This window comes from Bubalus bubalis, chromosome 4 (assembly GCF_019923935.1).
Source record: "Bubalus bubalis isolate 160015118507 breed Murrah chromosome 4, NDDB_SH_1, whole genome shotgun sequence".
Lineage (NCBI taxonomy): Eukaryota > Metazoa > Chordata > Mammalia > Artiodactyla > Bovidae > Bubalus > Bubalus bubalis.
Window position 1 is genome coordinate 77680477 of NC_059160.1, and position 7490 is coordinate 77687966.

Genomic DNA, 7490 nt, shown 5'->3' on the forward strand with positions numbered 1-7490 from the left:
AGTCTTTGCCCTGCTTCATTCCATATTCCAAGGCCAAATTTGCCGGTTACTCCAAGTGTTTCTTAACTTCCTACTTTTGCATTCCAGTCCCCTATAATGAAAAGGACATCTTTTTTGGGTGTTAGTTCTAAAAAGTCTTGTAGGTCTTCATAAAACTGTTGAACTTCAGCTTCTTCAGCATTACTGGTTGGGGCATAGACTTGGATTACTGTGATACTGAATGGTTTGCCTTGGAAACGAACAGAGATCATTCTATTGTTTTTGAGATTGCATCCAAGTACTGCATTTCGGACTCTTTTGTTGACCATGATGGCTACTCCATTTCTTCTGAGGGATTCCTGCCCACAGTAGTAGATATAATGGTCATCTGAGTTAAATTCACCCATTCCAGTCCATTTTAGTCACTGATTCCTAGAATGTCGGTGTTCACTCTTGCCATCTCTTGTTTGACCGCTTCCAGTTTGCCTTGATTCATGGACCTGACATTCCAGGTTCCTATGCAATATTGCTCTTTACAGCATCGGACCTTGCTTCTATCACCAGTCACATCCACATCTGGGTATTCTTTTTGCTTTGACTCCATCCCTTCATTCAAAGACAAAAGTCTTTGCCTCTATCCAAATGCTGTTTTACAAAAGTGCAACATATAAGGTACAGCTCAGTGCAATCACCATGGTTTACCACTAGCTCATATCATCAGCAGTGCGTTGTTACATAAGTACTAGCATGAAATCAGGCACAGTTCACTCAGTATTAGGCAGCTGAATCAGGAACTGTTTCTCTTCTTGAATTGTCCTCAACAACTTAAATACACTGAACAAGCATATAAAAGTGAACTCAGTTAATCATTACCTTCTGCTTATTTAGTAGGCCTGAAATGGCTTCTAAAAATTAGTTATAACTGCAATCATAGTGGGCTTCCTAGGTGGTGCTAGTGTCTTCTGCCAATGCAGAAGACTTGAGAGACGTGGATTTGATGTCTGGGAAGGGAAGATTCCCGGGAGGAGGGCGTGGCAACCCACTCCAGTATTCTTGCCTCGAGAATCCCATGGACAGAGGAGCCTGGTGGGCTACAGCCCATAGGGTTGCAAAGAGTCAGACATGACTGAAGCGACTTAGCAGGCACGCAATCATAGTTATTGTGTTTGGCTAAAAGAAGCCAAAGACTTTTTCAAAATCTAGAGCAAATAACTGGGAATGTTTATTTGGGGGATGGAAAAGCTCAATATTAAACTGTATTTCTTCCATAATTTTACCATTCCTGTTTTATTAAAAAGAGTGAAATTCCATGTCTATAAAATACACCAAAATGCTGATCTTGCTTTTGGTGAATCAGGACTTGATTTTCTGATGCCCTTCTCACTGTCTGTGCTTGCCAGTTTGTTTCTCTCTGTTCTATCACCAGAAACACATCATTTGCCTTTGTCAGCTATTTCATAAATATGTGTGTTTCTTGTCACTGGGAGACCACATAAGCAAGAAGACATGGATCAACAAAATGTCACTTTGTTTCCAGAAGAGAAGAACCTTTCAAAGCAGGGTAATCACCTTCCATAAAAAGTATATCCAATAAGTGGTTAATATACAAAATATACAAAGAATTCATACAACTCAAAATAAATTAAAAAATTGGATTTAAAAATGGGCAGAGGACCTGAACAGGCATTTTTCCAAAGAAGACATACAGATGGCCAACAGGCACATGAAAAAATGTTCAACATCATTAATTATCAGAGATATGCAAATCAAAACCACAATGAGACATCATCTCACACCTGTAAGAATGGCTATTATCAAGAAGACAGCAAATAAAAAGTGTTGGTGAAAGTATGGAGAAAAGAAAGAGAACCTTCATGCACTGTTGGTGAAAATGTAAATTTGGAACCACTGTTATGTAAAACATATGGAGAGTCCTCAGAAAGTTAAAAAATAGCAGTACCATATGATTTAGCAATCTTATTCCTGGGTATTTATACAAAGAAAACAAAAACACTAATCCAAAAAGATATATGTATCCCAAATGTTCACTGCAGCATCATTCACAATAGCCTAGATATGGAAGCAATCTAAGTGTCTATCAATAGATGAATGGATAAAGATGTGGTGTATATAATGGAACACTATTAAGCCACGAAAAAGAATGAAATCTTGTCATTTGTGATAAAACAAGGATGGACCTGTTAGGCTAATTAAAATAAGTCAGACAGAGAAAAATAAACACTGTATAATTTCACTTATATGTGGAATCTAAAAACAAAAAAATGAAGAAGCATAACAAAACAGAAATAGAATTATAGATGCAGAGAACAAACAGGTATTTATCAGAAGGGCAGTGAGTAAGAGAAGAAAAGAAATAGAGGAGGGAGATAAAGAGATACAAACTTCAGGTTGTTAAATAAAAGAGCCACATATATGAAATGTACAGTGTGGGGATTATAGTCAGTAGTTATATTTATTTAATATAATATCTTTATATGTTGACAGGTCATAATTAGACTTATCATGGCGATTACTTTAAAATGCATAGAAATATTGAACCACTATGTTGTGTAACATAAGCTAACATAGGGATGTAGTTCAAGTGGACTTCATAAACAAATACACAAACTGACAAAAATGAGATCTGATTTGTGGTTTCCACCTGAGGGAAGTAGGGAGGAGGAGAAATTGAATGAAAGCAGGTAAATGGTACAAACCTCCAGTTATAAAATAAATAAGTACTAGTGATGTAGTGTACAATATGATTAATACTGCTGTATGTTAATATAGGAAAGTGGTTAAGAGAGTAAATCCTAAGAGTTTTTAATCATAAGGAAATTTTTTTCTATTCCTTTAATTTTTGTATCTATATGAGATATTGGATGTTTAGCAACTTACTGTGATAATCATTTCATGATGTATGTAAGTCTAGTAATTATGCTGCATATACCTTACAATTACACAGTGCTGTAGGTCAATCATATGTCAATAAAGCTGGAAGAAAAAAGAGTAGCATGAGGCTTGCCTTGAGGTTAATGTACCTGACCACTGGCAGCCACTGTGATCGTCAGTGTGTGATGCAATAATCTACTGGTCATTTGGGAACACTTCACAAGTAGGCATTTGTTGGGTGTTACACTACACATTACTTGAGGAAGATTTCTGAGGAAAGTTTTATCTTGAGTTTTGGTTTAAAAACTTGTTAAATGAGCAAAAGGACCATTTAGCATTTTGATATTTGGATTAATGCTTTAGGGACTGATTTTTGAAATTCTTGAAACTGGAGATCCCCAATGCTTTATAAGTTTCATGATTAAAATGCTATTCTCACTGATCAGATGGAAAATGAACTCATGTCTTATGATTCTTTGAGATTTGCTGATGTGATGTTTTACAAAGTTCTAAAAAACCACAACCCAGGAAAAGTCTAACCAAGAAATATAAATACAAGTAGGTGCTGATGTTCCATTGCTGATGTGTTGAGTGTTTTCTTTATTTCCCCATCCTATCCCACCTATTGTTAAAGGATCATACAGATAATCTCTTCCCAAAATTCTCATATATAAGATGGATTGCTGCACAAAATTTGCCAGAGGCAGGTTACAGTATTTCCCCATAATGAACTTTGAAATATTGTTTCAACTATTCTTTAAATATCATGCATGATTTTTATAGATGAATTTCATTTATGAAACTTGACTGTGAGTGAAAGGAAGTAACCATATGATAGGCATAGCATAACAAGAAATTACTTGGGTTTTTCCCTTCTCAAAATAAGAGAGGAAAGAAAAATATATATTGCTATTTGATCACAATTATACCCTATCTATGCTGAGTAATTTTAATGGTGTCTGATGAGTCAGATCATAGTCACCACCTAACCAACCCCTTAACATCCAACTCAGTTTCCATATCGTGCATGAAATCTTTACCCACTTCTCAACATATAGTCACCCCTTCCTTCCTTAATTCTTTTTGATCTCCCCTGAACTGCATACACCATTCACTATACCAGTTCTTGTGTGAACCCCTCAAATCAAGGGCAAGTGCACTCTTTTATTCATGCATGTTCCTGGTGCACATAAAACACTCATCACACTGCCTTATGAATCAGTGATTGCTCCTCAATTTAATCCCAAACTAGACTGTAAACTCTTTGAGGGAAAGGATCACGTCTTATAGCTGTAAAATTCTCAGTGCCTGTCCTAATGCCTGGTATATAATTAATAATCATACCTATCTTCTGAATGTATACATTATATATGATATTAATGTATACAAATTCACAAAATATATATGTGAATTTTGTGAAACATGCAATATATGCAATTAAATACAGATTATGAAATATCTTATACCCCTGGTATACTGGTTGCACTAGTACGTTCCTTCAGATTAAGAACCATGCTTTACCCTCCTTCTGTATCCTTACCCTAAAAAGTATCAGAAATAAATCCACTAAACACTTTGAAAATTGAATAATGACATGTAATTATGAAAAACCTCAGAATTTAAGTCTTGATTCATGTGTCCATAATGATGTTCAAAATACCTCTCGGTTCACATCAGGAAACACTGAGCTCTTACAAGTTGTCAGGTGCTATGCTAGTCATTTGGCTAGAAGAATGAAGTCAAAGAATAAAATAAGCAGGTAGCTCCTAAGAAGCTTATATTAGGGTAAGACGACATATAGGATAATTGTCATAAGTACTAAGGATAATACAGATGTATACTTGATATTTTGTGAGCATGGAGGACCACTTATTCCAACCTTGGGTTAATGTATGACTCTCAGAAGAAAGTAATACCTTGAAAGATGAGTAAGTAGTAGCCAAGAAAAGAAAGATGGACGTCCTTCTTAAATGGATCAAAGCAAGTGAACACACAAAATGTTAAAGGAATATAAAGCTTGTTAATTAGAGTATGAAATATGAGCTTAAAAGTGAAAAGAAATTGCATGTGGAGGAAGATTGGATCAAGACATATAATTATTTACATGCCACTCTCACCAGATGGTGCAGTGGTAAAGAATCCACCTACTTATGCAGGAGACACAAAAGGCTTGGGTTTAATCTCTGGGTCAGGAAGATACTCTGGAGGGGGAAATGGCAACTCACTCCACTGTTCTTGCCTGGAAAATTCCAGGGACAGAGGAGCCTGGGGGCTACAGTCCACGGAATTGCCTGGCAGGTTACAGTCCATGGGGGTCACAAAGAGATGAACATGACTAAGCAACTGAGCATGTATGTACTAAGGAACTTAAACTTCATCTCACAGTCAATGGAGAGTTTGTAGATGTCTTGAGGGCTGGAGTGATGTGCTAAGGTGTACATTGTAAGGACATCACTTCGGTTGTGAGAGGGACTGATTACGGAGTTAGAGCACGACTGGAGTAAAAGAAAACAGGAAGCCACTGAAATTGTATAGGAAGAGATGATAAAAGCCTCTACTTGGTTAGTAGAAGTAGATATACAGTGGAACAGAAAAGGTGCACATTCTAAAAACATCTGAAGATATAATTGGTATCACCTGATGAAGGATTGAAGGACAGATATATAGGAGAGAGATGAGTCAAAAATGACTTCTGTGCTCCTGGAGAGGATCAGAGCACCCACCAGGAAAACAAGAGTAGCAAGAGCAGAGATAATGGGTCCTGTCACGTGCAAATGTACAGCCTATATTTAGACTTCTATGACTGAATCACAGGGAAGAGGCTAAAGCTGAAGGCGAAAGCATACAGGTAAAAGATAAAGACATCATACCGAATCGGGTAACTGATGAGCAGTATGTGAAGACCAAAAAGCAATGGATAAGACAATGAAGTCTGCGTAACATCAATATTAAGGAGAAGAGAGTTAATGAGGGAAACGTTACCTGGCATGAATGTAAGATGAATGTCAAGTCTTAGACAGCATCATTAACAAAAACCAATATCACCAGGCAGTCATATTCCATGGGGTTGGACATGATGTAGAGACTAAACGATGACAACAACATCATTAGGCAGTAAGATTTTGTTCCTCAATGTGAGCGTTTGTGACATATCTCTGTTATACCTGGGATTCTCTCATAGCTCAGTTAGTAAAGAATCTTCCTGCAATGCAGTAGACCCCAGTTCGATTCCTGGGTCAGGAAGATCTGCTGAATAAGGGATAGGCTACCCACTCCATTATTCTTGGGTTTCCCTTGTGGCTCAGCTGGTAAAGAATCCACCTGTGATGTGGGAGACCTGGGTTCAATCCCTGGGCTGGGAAGATCCCCTGGAGAAGGGAAAGACTACCCACTCCAGTATTCGGGCCTGGAGAATTCCATGGACTATATGATCCATGGGGTCACAAAGAGTCGGACGTGACTGAGCAACTTTCACTTTTACTTCCTGTTATACCTTGCCATCACACAGTTCCTATTTCTCATAAATAGCTTCATAAAAATGAGACTGTCTGTAAGTCACTAAGGGTGCACTAAATCATAAGGCATCACAGAATGAAGAAGAAGTAGGAGCATTTGTTCACAACTGTGACCTTTCCAGTCATGCTGGGAAAGCAGAGAGCAGGCCTGTGGAGGTACGCTTACCAAAGAGGTCATGCCATCGCAATTAACGGAAAGTCACAGATGGTGAGCTGTACGTGATGGGCATACTCTCCCTGAGACATTTTAAGCAAACTGATGCTCTTCTGGATGGCTGTTTTGACTATACCTGTGAGGACCTTAATATTGTGTCTTGATGTATATTTGATGTGAGTTTTTAATGTATCTTAAAGTCTCTGCACAGCTATACTCTTTTCTGTACCCCCAAAGGGATGTTATTTGTGAATCCTATTAAAAATTAACAACAGTCTATTTCCCATGCTCTGTCTGTCATAGATGAAGAATGGCATATGTTGATAAGCACAAAGCAGTCATTGATTTCTGGACCCAGACACACTGGAAAGCATCACAAATCGTATGACGGGACTGGCAAGACTCAGTGATTTATCTAAAGGATGTTCAGAAATTAACGTGTCAATAAAACTCTTTGGTGGCTATAAATCCAGAGAACTGTATTTTTCTTTCAAAGGGGGAAAATATATTATTCCATGAACTGAGTTCCAATTTATATATTTCTGAATGTATTTGCTTTTTATTCAGGCTTTGTATGTTAGAACAAAGCCACTCAAGTCAGCACCACACCAGTGATGGATTCAGAGTTTGAGAAAAGGTAGGTCAAATGAAAATTCACAGAGAAAACCTTCTAATGCTACAGAATCCTGGTTGCAGCAGACCATTGTTAAAGGTATTCAATTTCTATCTTGCTACTTTATAAAAGTAAGAATGAGCCCCTCCCCATCAAAATAGAAACAAAATGAAAGCTTTATGAAATGCTGCCTAAAGTTCTGGGTTAATTTTTTCCATCACACTAATATCATAAAAAGATTTGATTAGAATATTCTCTTCTGTTCACTTCAATAGAATTTTCAAAGAATATGTGAAATTCAGGGCAAGAGAATGATAAAGAAGAAGCAGAAACTTCA

At 37.3% G+C, this 7490-nt stretch overlaps 1 long non-coding RNA gene across 3 annotated transcripts; it reads left to right on the plus strand.

The window, feature by feature from the left end:
* Positions 1-6318: 6318 nt before the first annotated feature.
* Positions 6319-7012, plus strand: LOC112584353. Of its 3 annotated transcripts, none has more exons than XR_003108544.2 (2): positions 6319-6716; positions 6844-7012. It is a non-coding gene; the product is annotated as an uncharacterized LOC112584353 (long non-coding RNA). The 3 variants fall into 3 exon arrangements; XR_006550254.1 differs by having other exon boundaries at positions 6319-6678; XR_003108545.2 differs by having other exon boundaries at positions 6319-6601.
* Positions 7013-7490: the final 478 nt, after the last annotated feature.